This window comes from Chiloscyllium punctatum, chromosome 36 (assembly GCF_047496795.1).
Source record: "Chiloscyllium punctatum isolate Juve2018m chromosome 36, sChiPun1.3, whole genome shotgun sequence".
Lineage (NCBI taxonomy): Eukaryota > Metazoa > Chordata > Chondrichthyes > Orectolobiformes > Hemiscylliidae > Chiloscyllium > Chiloscyllium punctatum.
Window position 1 is genome coordinate 69,966,724 of NC_092774.1, and position 14,373 is coordinate 69,981,096.

Below are 14,373 nucleotides of genomic sequence, written 5' to 3' on the forward strand. Positions count from 1 at the left end.
TTCGGAAGAATTTTAAGTCACGAGGAAAAGAAGTAAAAGTGACATTAGGAAGAACGTTTTCGTACAGGGAGTGGTGAGGGTCAGTAAGTCCCTGTCTGACATTGAGAAAGAGGAAGATTCAATGGACCCAAAAGGGAATTCGGTGGTCACGTTCAGATGTGCAGATTTCCGCTGAGAAGGCGAGAGAATGAAACGACTCGAGTCACACGTTTACTGAAGTGTAGAACCAGCAGAGCGAAGGTGGGCCGCATAGCCTCCGTCTGCGCTGTGACACATGTTGTGTTTCAGTGTGAAATCACAGTTCGACCGATAGAATGTGGGAATTTAGAGAAAAGTTTATATTTACACAGCCTCCATACGTCTGCGAAACAGCATATCACACGACACCAGTGGAGGTCTTTGACATCAGGCTCGAAGGTGCCTGCCGCGTGCCAGACAAAAACCTGACGTGTTCTGTGCAACGCGCTTCTGCAAGCCGCCGCAGAGTGGCGCAGCGGGAGTGTGCGGGGCCCGTAACCCAGAGGTCGATGGATCGAAACCATCCGCTGCTATCGTTCACTCTCACCTTGATCTGCTTTCTTCCGCAAACTGCCTTTGCATCTACTTGCCGATGTTCTTATCGATGCACTCGCCAAATCCACTCCATTCAAGCGGCATGGTTTTAGAGGTCTCGGTGATATTCTGTTCTTGGTCGGTTTCCTCTGAACCGAATCGGAAAACCGGTTCTCTACGATGCTAATGAGCGGGTAAAGTTGAAACCCATGCCTTGCGGTTTCGGCCATTCCCTGCAGTAATTCACCACCCTGGTTCAGACGTGAATGACAGGCATGTCAGAAAACGCATCACGACTCAGACATCGTCCCCCACTCTTAAGACGGAAACCACCAATTGTGAAGAACCTCAGATCGAGAGAGAGACGAGTGACAGACTGTCGCCGTTGAATCCATGGGCTGAATGGCTTCTGTCTCCGCGAGAATGATGCTACGTGTTTATGCCGTCCCATGCCTGTCTCTGGGACCGGAGGGCTGTAAGATCTCCAAGTGGAAAATGAGGTGTTGTTCTTTCATCTGGAGCTAGAACACTGCTGCAAGCCTGAGACAGGGATGTTGGCCAGGGAACAGGTTGATGTGTTAAAGCGGCAGGCAACCGCAAGGTCAGGGCCTTTTTAGCGAAACTGACAACTCTCACCCAAAGGATTCAGAGAGAGGGAGACATCTGAACCGCAAAAGTGCTAGATCACTTTTCCACTAAAGCATCTTTGTTAAACGAGATCGGATTGCCAGAAGTCGGGGATGGGGCTGAGCTGCCATTGCAGCGAACACTGTGAAGGGAAACATTTGTCCAAAGTTAGAACATGTTTTGCAGATTGTTCGCCCACACAATCCGAGTCTGAATGAATTCTCCAGCTGCGTTATTGCTCAAATCTGCGAGTGAAATTTCAGGAAGCGGAGAATTGAAGTGATTGGAGACAGCGCTGAACAGGTTGTCGTGAATTGTGCCGTGTATGAGGAATGTCAATTATAAAGGCAGATTGGAAAGTTGGGGCAGTTCTCCTTGGAGAACAGAAGTTTGAAATCTGGCCCAGTTGACGTTTTCCAAGACATGAGGGATCTAGACAGAGAAAATATTACCATGAAAATGGTACCACGCCTGAAAGGATCGCTCACAATTCGGCAGAGTCTTGAGCAAAGGAAGTTAAAATGACATTATGAAGAACGTTTTCGTGCAGAGAGTGGTTAGGGTCAGATTTACACAGTTGCGCTGGCACCCTTGTAGAGCTCTGAGTTGTCTTGTCCTCTTCTGTCGCTGTGTTCTGATCTCAAGTGTGAAACCTCTTCCCTCAGATGGTAATGAACTGGTGAAGTAGAAACACATGACTTGCTGTTTTTGTCCATTTCCTGCGGTAAAGAAACAGACGCCCTTGTAACAAAATACTTTCTGCAGGATTGCTGTGTCAAGGCAAATTCTGAACACCAAACAGGTCGCACAAGAAGGCACTCATATCAATTTACCTGAGGGAAGAGTCTCCGGTGTCCATTTCTGTCTGTCCCGATAGCACATCACCTTGCCATTTCTCCGAGAACAGACCTTTGGAACAAGTTTAAAGTTGCCATTTGATGCATTCGTGTCAATGACGTCTCCTCCCCCAAGTGATAGGGAGAGAGAGCAGAAGAGCGAATGGGCTCTGCCTTCCACCAGCACAGCTTGCAAGTAGAAACAAAATGGTTCAATTATCCACTAGTGGAGAGAGCCCGGTCCCTGGGGACGGGACAAACAGCAGTGTCCTGGGAGCAGGGAGACAGACCAAGAAGCAGATGTTCTTGATACTCGTTGCTGCTTGAAATTCTGGGAGTAATGTACAATATATTTCGTACTGAGCAAGTCTCAGCTGCTTCTGGAGCTGACTGCGCCCATGGCATGTGGCTCGTTGGTCTCAGGGTATGAACAGGTTGACGTGAATGGTGCCGTGCCTGAGAATTGTCAGTTCTGAAGGTAGATTGGAAAGTTGGGACAGATCTCCTTGGACCAATGGTTACTGTGGAGGAGGATGATAAGACACAGAATATCGAATAAAATATTATAGTGTCATGTAACATAAATGATATATTGAAGAAACCTAGATTACTGTTGAGTCTTTCATCTTTTAAAACGGGTTGTAGATTTCGGTTCATTAATCTGTAAATCCCAGAACTTTTTAAGTCACATTCTCCAGATAACTTAAGGTTCTATAAACGGAGGTGACACCTCAGGTCAGACAATGCATGAAAGCTGTGAGGGTAGGGTCTATCTGTATCCTAATCTTGAGTGAGACTGGTTCTATTTCCAAATATATAATCCTGCAAACGCAGATTCACCCCAAAGACTTCTATATATGAGTGGATGCATGAGAGAGAGCGTGTGTGTGCGTGTGCATGCTGGGTACAGTGTGTGTGTGTGTGTGTGTGTGTGTGTGTGTGTGGAGTGTGTATGATGCGTAAGTTTGAGTGTGGGGATGTATTACTGTTTGTCTGAGAGAGAGCATGTCTATCAGAGAGGGTCTGCACGAGCGTGTGAGTATGTAAGAGAGTGTGCTTGTGTGTGTGTGAGTGTATTGTGTCGCTGGGTCTCCTGTAGTGTGACATGAACCCAGGGTCTCGGCTGAGGCTATCCTCATGTGTTCTCAACTTGGCTATCAGCCTCTGCTCGGCCACTAGATCAAAGAGGGCTGAGGCACCAGAAAGGACGGGCGGGGGCACTGGTGGTGGTGGAAAAGGGAGAGAAATGGAGAGGGGACAGAGGTTGGGGAGTAGAGAATGACTGGGGTTCAGAGGGTTGGGGAGAGAATTGGGGTGCAGTGTGAAGAGGGGAGAAAGGGCGGTGGCAGTGGGTGGGGAGAAAATGGACAAGGGGCAGAATGGGAAGCAAGAGACAGCACAAATCCCACCTTCCCCAGGACTGGTGTCAGTGTCCCATGAACTGGAACCCACTCTTTCCACAGCAGATTTGGGGCAACCATTTCTCAATATAAATATGGCTAAGGCATATCATCCCTGCAGGCCATTCACACCGACCTTCCCAACAGCATCCCACTCAGACTCACTCGATTATGCTACAGCCCTGCAGTTCCCCATGGCTATTTCCTGATGAAGGGTTTTGCCCGAAACGTCGATTCTCCTGCTCCTCGGATGCTGCCTCACCTGCTGTGCTTTTCCAGCACCACACTCTCGACCCTAATCTCCAGCATCTGCAGTCCTCACTTTCGCCCTGTAAGGGGTGAATGTTATATTCCTAGTCTTTTAAATCTTTTAAAATCTTTTCCCCTCACCCTAAACCTATACCCTGTAGTTTTGGAATACCTCTACTCTGGGGAAAAGACAGAAACGTTGAGCATCCAGACAAAATGCAAAAGGAATAACATGTCAAGGCACAGGGGAAAAAAAACATTTCGACAAAAAATTGCTTTGGTATTTTTCTCTCGTATTCGCATTTGGACACTTAAAATTTGTCATGATCTTGAGGTGCCCGTGTTGGACTGGGGTGTACGAAGTTAAAAAACGCACAACACCAGGTTACAGTCCAATGGGCTTGTTTGGAAGCACAAGCTTTCGGAGCGCCGCTCCTTCATCAGGCGGTTGTGGAGGATAAGATGATAAATTCTGTGCCTTACGATCTTATACTCCACAACCACCTGATGAAGGAGCAGCGCTCTGAAAGCTAGTGCTTCCAAATAAGTCTGTTGGACTATAACCATTTGTTTTGTGATTTTTAACTTTAAAATTTGTAACAAATTCCTGCACACTGAGCATGCTCCGCGGTGTCAGCAGTCAATGTGCATAACCGCCAGTGTCAGCAAAGCACTGCGCATATTCCTTGGTGCCCGCAGAAACTGCGCGTCAGCTCCTTTCCATGGACCAATGAAGAACCTTGGAGGACCGGAAGGAGACTGGTCCTCCTGCCAATCAGAGACGGCCATTGTCGAAATGTGGAGGTTGGACTGTGATCTCTGAAGATGCTGCCGCTCCTTTCTCTGTGAACTTCACCCCAGACTGTAACTTCCTTCCTCTGTCTAACTTTTGTGAGTACAACAGTCTGTTTCTCACCATTTTTCCATTTTTTGTTTCATTCTGGGTTTCAATTTTTAACTTGCAGCAACTGAAAGGAAAGAGTGAATCGAGGGAGGGGACAGCATCTGGAAAAGTTGATCCAGGTCTGTGTCTCAATTTGCAAACTCATGTCAAATGCAGTGACACAATCTATAGCCTTTGATGTGTTTTAAAAAACGCAGAGAGGAGGCGCATTGTTTAAATGGTGATATGTTGAGATGTGGTGAAAGTGAGATGATGGAGATCAGAGTTCCAAAGTGTGTCGCTGGAAAAGCACAGCAGGTTAGGCAGCAACTGAGGAGGAGGAGAGTCAATGTTTGGGCACGAGCCCTTCATCAGGAATGATGTGTGGATGGACAAAGGCGCCTCAGCGTCCTTCTACACCAGTCATTGCCAGTTGTCAGACAGGAGCAGCAAGCAATCAGCAAGGCAAGTGATATATTAGCAAGAGAAGTTGAGTTCAGAAGAGGGGTTGTCTTCCTGCAGTTAGGTCAGTCATTGAATGTATTCAAGGCTGAGTTCATTTGACTTTGAAGAAGAAAGAAGTGGATGGGTATTGGGGGAAGGTAAGAAAATGGTTTTAAGACCAGTATAGAACAGTTACAGTCATACAGCACAGAAACAGACCATTAAGTCCAACTAGTCGATGCTGACTGTGTTCTGAAACTAAACTAGTCCCACCTGCCAGTGTTTGGCCCAGACTCTCTGAACCTTTCCTATTACAATTGCAACATTTAAGAGACATTTGGCTGGGTATATGAATAGGAAGGGTTTGGAGGGATATGGGCCGGGTGCTGGCAGGTGGGACTAGATTGGGTTGGGATATCTGGTCAGCATGGACGGGTTGGACCGAAGGGTCTGTTTCCATGCTGTACATCTCTAGGACTCTATGTACTTATCCAAATGTCTTTTAAACACTGTAACTGTACCTGCATCCACCACCTCCTCTGGACATTGATACCACATGAGAACCATTCTCTGTCTTAAAATAAAAAGGTGCCCCTCATGTCTTTTTCAAATATTTCTCCTCTCATCTTCAAAGTTTGCTCCCTAACCTTGAAACACCCATCCCGGGGAAAGAATACCTGCTGTTCACCTCATCGATACCCCTGAAAATTTTATAATCCTCTCTAAGGTAATCTCTCAACCTCCGATGCTACAGTGAAAAAAATCCCACCCTGTCCACCGAGATGCCGGTATATTTATATCCAGTTATGAACTGTTCAATGCTGGTGCCGACTGGAAAGACCAAATGACCTATTCCTGCTCCCAATTCTCTCACTCTGTGCCCAGGACAGCAAGAGACCATATGACATAGGTGCAGAAATTAGGCAATTCAGCCCATCAGATCTACTCCACCATTCAATCACAACTGATACGTTTCTCAACCTCATTTTGAAATTTTGATCTTGGAAAGGCAGATCAGGGCAGGATCTACAAAGTTAATGACGAGTGTTGTTGACCAGATACCTTGGAGTTCTGGTTCATAGTTTCTTGAAAGTGGAGTCGCAGGTAGACAGGATTGCGAAGGAGGTGTTTGATGTGCTTGCCTTTATAGGTCTGTGCATTTCAGTACAGATGTTGGGAGGTCATGTTGCCCATGTACTGGACATTGATTAGACCACTTTTGGAATACTGTGTTCAGTTCTGGTTACCCTGCTACAGGAAAAGTGTTGTGAACCTTTGAAAGGGTTTGGCAAAGATTTACAAGGCTATTGCCAGAGTTGGAGCGTTTGAGCTCTCGAGAGAGGCTGAATAGGCCGGGGCTGTTTTCCCTGGAGCATTGGAGGCTGTGGGGTGACCTTATAGAAGTTCATAAGGAGCATGGATAGGGTGAATAGCCAAAAACATTTCCCCAGAGTAGGGAAGTCCAAAACTAGAGGGCACAGATTTGAGGTGAGAGGGGAAAGATTTAAAAGGAACCTTATGGACAACTTTCTCACACAGACTGATGCAAGCGTGGAATGAGCTGCCAGAGGAAGTGTTGGAAGCTGGTATAATTACAGCATTTTAAATGGCATCTGGTAACAGGGTGAATTGAGAGGGATATAGGCGAAGTGCTGACAAATGGGACTATGTTAATTTGGGATATCAGGTCAGCACAGACAATTTGGACTGAAGGAAAGCAGAAATATTGTCGTGAAGACTGGAATTTCAGAGCAGCTTTCAAAGATATTTTGTCCTTACTGGGAGCAGAAGCTACAATGAAATCTTTCATTTGAGAGACAGCAACTGAGTAAGTGAGGACATCCAGGATTTTGATGGAATGTGGGAATTTGTTGCCATGTGGAGTTGAAGTGTTTCAAGTAAAGTGTCCTGAGCGGGAAGCCTAGTGAAGGGTTAGGTGGGTTTTTGCTTTAAACTGCTCATTTCGTTCAGCCCCCAACAATGGAGTTCAAATGCTGTGCATCAGAACGAGCGGTGAATCAGTTACTGGTATCATCAGAAGTCTTACAATTTTCAGTACTGCAGTTATTGCATTGTTGTATCAGCATTGTAAAGGTTACTGGCAGCAGCGGGAGGTGTGGGCTGTATTCAGTGGAAGCGATGAAGCAGTTTGATAACACACATATGAGCAGGCAGAGTGGGACTTGTCTTTCAATTTGCAGAAGTTGGGAGGTTCTGGGAGCTGTGGTTCTGGACAAACACAACTGCAGTAAATCATAGAAGCCCTACAGTGTGGAAGGAGGCCATTCAACCCATCAAGTCCACACTGACCCATCGAACAGCATGCCACCCAGACTCAACCTACCTCGTCGTTTCTGCTGGTGGGTTAGACTAGGTAACAAGATTAGGGGTAGGTTTAAGGCAGAGGAGGAGGGACTACATTTCCTGGAGAGTGGTGAATCTATGGAATTCTTTGCCCAAGGAAGCAATAGAAGCAGGCATATTCAAGACAATCGATGGGATTTTGGATGGTAGGTGAATTTAGGGTAGTCAGGATAATGCAGGTAAGAGGAGCTGAGATGATGGATAGATCAGCCATGACCTTAAAGAATGGTGGAGTAGGCTCGATGGGCCAAATGGCCTCTTTCTGCACTGTAGGGATTTTATGATTGCATAATATGGTGTATATCTGATATCCACCGTTGTACACGCTGCATGGCTATGATTTTTCACCTTCTAATATAGTAATGGGATTACATCCTGTATTTCTTGTATTCATTTTTATTGAACAGGTCAGCAGGAAGTCTTTCAGCAACTTTACTGGCTTTCTTTCCTGAAGCAGCCTTGACATTTCATTTTCATATCCTTGATTCAGCTCCATTTCCAGCACCTTTGTAGGAAGGTTGTTCCAGGTCATTGTCACCTAGATGAAGTTTTCCTCTTTATATACCTAATGCTACCTTGCTGAATGAGGGTTTTCAGGTTTCTGTGTCATGGATAATATATGATCAGCAGGTATCTGGCAATCGAAGGAATTGTCACCGATGTTATGTTCATTTGACTGTACTGACCATGACTTATTTCGTGATTTGTTTTGCAGGAAGACATGGGGAAAGAAATCTGAAACCAAAAGATACATCAGCTTCTGACAGAGCCACTTGATTCATTGGGACTTGAATATCAGCAGCCATTCCAGTCGAGAAGAAATGATTGCTTTTGTCTGCTTGGACACTGGTGTGGCAGGAAGAATACTGATACACCCGAATGAGGGAGATTCAGTGCGGTGACTGTGAAAAGTACAGTACTTCACACCACTTACTCAGCTTGGAGGATCAAAGAGACCGTTCACTTGCTCACTGTGCGGGAAGGGCTTCACCCGCTCCTCCCACCTGCAGAGACATCAGTGAGTTCACCGACCATCGCAGGGGGATTGAAGGAGCTTCGGCCGAGTGCCATTATCGACTGCATTAATAACCCAGTTCTGGGGACTCCCGGGTTTGAATCTCACCAAAGCAGATGGCGGATTTGGAGTTCAGTCAGAAATCTGGAATTCAGAATCTCATTATGATCTTCGGGGAACAAACACCCCAATCTGATTCACTCATGCTTGAGGGAAGGAAACTGCTGTTGTGGGAAAGGATTCACTCAGTCGTCCCAGCTGCATCCTTTCCCTGGTCTGGCCTATATGTGACTCCAGACCCACAGCAGTGCGGTTGACTCTTGACAGCCCCTCTGCAAATGCGCGGGGGGAATCTTACTTGCATACAGGCTATGGGTTGCAATTGCTGAGTGAAGCAATACTTCCTCCAGGCTAAGGCTGCACCAAGGATCGAATTACAAAGGGACAACTCAGCTGACCAATAGTGAAGAAAGTGGGATGCAGGGGAGTGTGTGTGTGTGTGTGTGTGTTTATAAAAAAGCTACTTTGTGTGCACCTTTTTGCTGGGACGATCTGAAGCTGCAACAAAGTTGGGTCCCAACAAAAGTTACCTGAACCTACCGTCGGACTCTGACTTTACCAAGCGTGCACACATGCAAACACACACTCTCGCAGCCAGACTCAAGTGTATGCACACAGTCACTCACTCTCATGCATGCACACATAGATAAGACTATGGGGTGAATTTGCATTTTCAGAATTATGTTTGAAGATACATTCTATTTTGCTCAAAGTGAGAGTGCGCAGGATAAGTCTGTGAGAGGATGTGTGTGTGGATGAGAGTGTGGGTGGGTACATGTGTATGCATCTGAGAGAGCGCGTATATCTGAGAGAGTGCCTGCGTGAGTATGTGAGAATGTATGGCTGTGTGTGAGAGACAGAGAGACAGAATGTGTACAGTGTAGTGGGGTCACCTGTAATGTAACATGAACCCAAGGTCCTGGTGGAGGCCATCCTCATGGGTTCCAAACTTGGCTATCAGTCTCTGCTCAGCGACTAGAAATGATTAAGCAGTTACACAATAGACACGGGAGAGGGCAGGGTGAGAATTGTCTTTCGATTTGCAAAAGGTGGAAGGCTCTGGATGATGTGATCGAGGGCAAACACAACTTGGAGGACCTTCGGCTCAGAGAGGTGGAGCTGGAAGCCAGGTTGCTGACACGCTGGGAGGGCAAGGAGGAAAGTTAATCAGATGCTTTTTATTCCGGGAGATGGTCTTTCCCTCCCGACAGAGCCTTCTGATGGGATCTGTGGACAGGGTCAGGAGGGTGTGAGCCTGGGTCAGGCAGGTAAAGGGGACCTGAGAGAAGGCTGCAGGGGAGAGGAGCTAACTGTGGGGTGGTGGGAGTAAGAACAACGTTAGGGAGGGGGAGATAAGGGACAGAATAGTGACGGGGATTGACTCCGTTCTCTGCAGTTGGCAGCAGAAGCACAGATGGCATCAGAATCTGATGCCAGGATTCAAGAACCGCTGTGCTCTGGGCTGCAGAAGTGGGAAAGGGAAGTGTAATGGGTGTGGTCCAACAACGTCAGCAGGACACAGCCTCTGCTGAGGCTGCATGAGAAGATAAAAGCTGCAAAGACAAAGCAGAACCTCAAAGCACTGGGTGGGATGGTGGCTCAGTGGTTAGCAATGCTGCTTAAGAACGCCGGGAGCCTGGGTTTGATTCCACCCTTGGGTGACTGTCTGTGTGAAGTTTCGCATGTTCTCCCCCTTGTGTCTGTGTCGGTTACCTCTGGGTGTTCTGGCTTCCTCCCACAGTCCAAAGATCTGCACTTTACGGTGGATCAGCTGTGCTAAAGTGTGCAGGTGAGCTTGCATCTTGGATGACCATGTTAGTTTCGATTCCTTCATTTGTAAATCCCAGAACATTTTTAAACTTACATTCTCAAGATAGCTTTTAACAATAGGTGTCATCTCAGCTCAGATAATGGATTGAAGGTGAGACATTAAAGTCTGTCTGTGTCCCAATGTTAGGTCAGACTGATTCTATTTCCAAAGTGGGAGCTACAGAATCTTACATGGATTTATATAGTTTTTGAGTAATTCGGAATAAATGGACTTCTGCAAGGAAGTGTACAAACAACTGACCAGGAACACGACAGGCAACTGCCAGCTGATCTGTCCAAAGAGCACAACCGTGAACTGACAGCATTCATCAAGACTTCTGATCCAATCCTTCCAGAGGCTCAGCATCCACGGACTAGTTCAATCCATGGATGTGTCAGTACTCTACACCAGCATTCCTCATGACGATGGCATCACGGTAACAGCCTCAGTACTCAATACCAACAACTGCCAATCTCTGAGCACTGTCCTACAACTCATCCGCTTCATTTTCAACCACAACATTTTCACCTTTGGCAACCAGTTCTTCATCCAGACACATAGAACAGCCATGGGGACCAAATTTTCTCCCCAGTATGCCAACATTTTCACGCAGGGGTTCGAACAAGGCTTCTTTTCTGCACAGGACCTCCAACCAACATTATACACCAGATATATTGATGACATTTCTTCCTCTGGACCCATGGTGAGGAGTCACTGAAACAACGATACTGTGATATTAACAAGCTTCATCCCACCATCACACTCGCCACACTCTTTAGTATCTGTCTCATTTTTGAACACATGCAGCTCTATCAAGGATGGATATCTCAGCACTTCTCTGTACCACAAACCCAAGGATAACCTGACAGTGCTACACTTCTCGAGTGAAACATATTAAAACAGCCACCCCCTCTGGACAAGCCCTTCGCATACATAGGATCTGTTCAGGTGAGGAGGAACGTGACAGACACTTGGAAGTACACAAGCATGATCCCATAAGAACGGGATACAATGTTCAACTCATCAACTGCCACTTCCAATGTGTCACAGCAAGAAATTGGAATGACTTCCTTTAGGAGACAGACACGAGCTGCAACCAAAATGGTACCATTTGTTGTCCAGTACTTCTCAGGAGCCGAAACACTACGCCATGTTCTTCACAGCCTGCAACACATTATTGATGAGGATGAGCACCTCGCCAAGACCTTCCCCACGCCTCCACTTCTCGCCTTCAAACAACTGCCAAACTTTAAACAGATAATTGTTCTCAGAAAACTGCCTGGCCTTCAGGACAACACAATACAACTCTGTCACGGCAGATGATGAAAGACGTATCAGAGTGTTGACACAATTACCACCATTACACGTGGGGAAACCACCCACCATGAGTGCAGCAGGTACTCATGTGACTCAGCCAACGTTGTTTTATCTCATACGCTGCAGGCAATGATGCCCTGAGTCTTGGTATATTGGCGAGACCGAGCAGAGGCTACAGCAACAGATGAATGGACACTGCACAACAATCACCAGCCAGGAGTGTTCCCTCCCAGTCGGGGAACACTACAGCGGTCCGGGGCATTCAGCCTTGAACCTTCGGGTGACCATCCTTCAAGGTAGACTTCAGGATAGGCAACAACGGAAAGTGGCTGGGCAGAGGCTGATAGCCAAGCTCAATACCCATGGAGATGGCCTCAACCAGGACCTTGTGTTCCAGTCACACTACAAGTGACCCCACTATAATATACATTCTCACTCACTCACTCACTGACACTCACTCACACTCACTCACTCTCTCACACACTCATGCATTTACACAAATACATGCTCCTCCAAACCAACACACTCACACAGACTCTCTCTTATACACATGCGCTCTCTCAAAGGCTCTCTCTCTCACACACACCCTCTCACAGACTTATACCCCATTACACACTCACACTCTCTCTCTCTCTCTCACTCACTCACACACACATACACACCCTCTCACAGACTTATACCCCATTACACTCTGTCACACACACACGATCACTCGGTTTCTCCTGCACACACTCACACACATAAAAGTTTGTGGGTTGAATTTGTACTTGCAGAATCGCATTTTATTTTGCTCAAAAACTCATACACGTAAGATTCTGTAATACCACGATAGAAATAGAATCTGTCTGACCTAACATTGGGACACAGACAGGCTTTAACTTAACACCTTCAATGCATTATCTGATTGAGATGACACCTATTGTTAAAAGCTATGTTGAGAAGGGAACTTTTGAAAAGTTCTGGGATTGAAGGAATCAAAACTAACATGGTCGTTCTAAAAGATGGTAGAGGTCAGCTAAAGTTGTTTAATATTCCATTCCATGACACTGCAATCCTGTTGCTATAAAGTCTGTGTGTTATGATTCTGCTCCACAACCAACCGATGAAGGAGCAGCGCTTTGAAAACTAGTGATTCCAAATAAACCTGTTGGGCGACATTGTGTGATTTTTAACTTTGAAAATGTCATCAATGCCAACATCTCCATACTGCGCATGCTACTCGGTGTCAGCAACATACTGCGCATGTTCCACGGTGTCAGCATAACATTACGCATGCTCACACAACAAGCGGAAACACTCTATGACCTTGCTTTGATGGACCAATGAGAAGCTCTGGAGGACCGGATGGAGACTGGTCCTCCAGCCAATCACCGCAAACCCATCGTCTGGATGCGGAAGTAGGACCATGAATTTCTGAACTTGCTGCAGCTGCTCCTCTCTCTCTGAATGAAGATTGAGCTTCACCCCACACTGCAACTTCCTTCCTCTGTCCAACATCTGTGAGTACAACACACTCTTTTCTCAACCCCTTTTCCATTCCGGGATTGAGCTGTTGACTTGCAGGAACTGAAGGGAAACGGAGTGAATCCAGGGAGAGGACAGACTCTGGGAAAGTTAGTCCAGGTCTTTTTTCAATGGCAAATACAGGAGAATTGACATTTCAGGCTCGAGCCTTTCATCAACAATGATGTGTGGATGAATAAAGGGGCCTCTGCGTCCTTCTAATCCAGTCAGTGCAAGTTGTCAGACAGGTGAAGCAAGTAGTGAGTAAGGCAAGTGGTATATTAGCAAAAGGAATTGAGTTCAGAAGTGGGGACGCCTTCCTGCAGTTAGGGCGTAATTGAAAATATCCAAGGTTGAGTTCATCTGATTTTTGAACAACAAAGATGTGATGGTTATGGGGGAAGGCAAGACCAATACAGATCCGATATAGAAACAGACCCTTCAGTCCAACTAGTCCATGCTGACTATGTTCTCAAACTGAACTGGACTTACCTGCCTGTGTTTAACCTATATCCCTCTGAACCTTTTATGTTGGAGTCATAAAGATGTACAGCACAGGAACAGACCCTTCAGTCCAATTTGTCTATGCCTACCAGTTATCCTAATCTAGTCTATTTGCCAGCCCTGGGCCCATATCCCTAGAACCCCTTCTATTATAGACCAATCCAAATGCCTTTTAAATTCTGTAATTATACCAGTCTCCACCACTTCCTCTGGCTGGTCATTTCATATATGCACGACTCTGTGTGAAAAGGCTCCCCTCAGAGCTCTTTTATGTTTTTCCCCGTTTGCCCAAAACCTTTAGTTCTGCACTCCCCCACCCCAGGGAGAAGACTTTGTCTATTTACCCTATCCATGCCTCTCATGATTTTATAAACCTCTAAGGTCATCCCTCAGCCTCCAACGCTACAGGGAAAACAGCCCCACCCTATTCAGCCTCTTCCAAGAGCTAATTTTTTTCAAATCTGGCAACATGCTGGTAAATCTTTCCTGAACCCTTTCAAGTTTCACACCGTCCTTCTGATGCGCAGGAGACCAGAGTTGCATGCAATATTCCAAATGTGGCCTCACCAATGTCCTGTAAAGCTGCAACATCACCTACCTCCCAACTCCTTTACTCAGTGCTATAACCGATAAAGGAAAGCATACCAAATGCTGCCTTCACTATCATATCTACCTGGGAGTCTACCTTGAAGGAACTATGAACCTGCACTCCAAGGTCTCTTTGTTCAGCAACACTCCCCAGGACCTTACCATAAAGTGTATACGTCCTGCTTTGATTTGCTTTTCCAAAATCCAGCACTTCACACTTA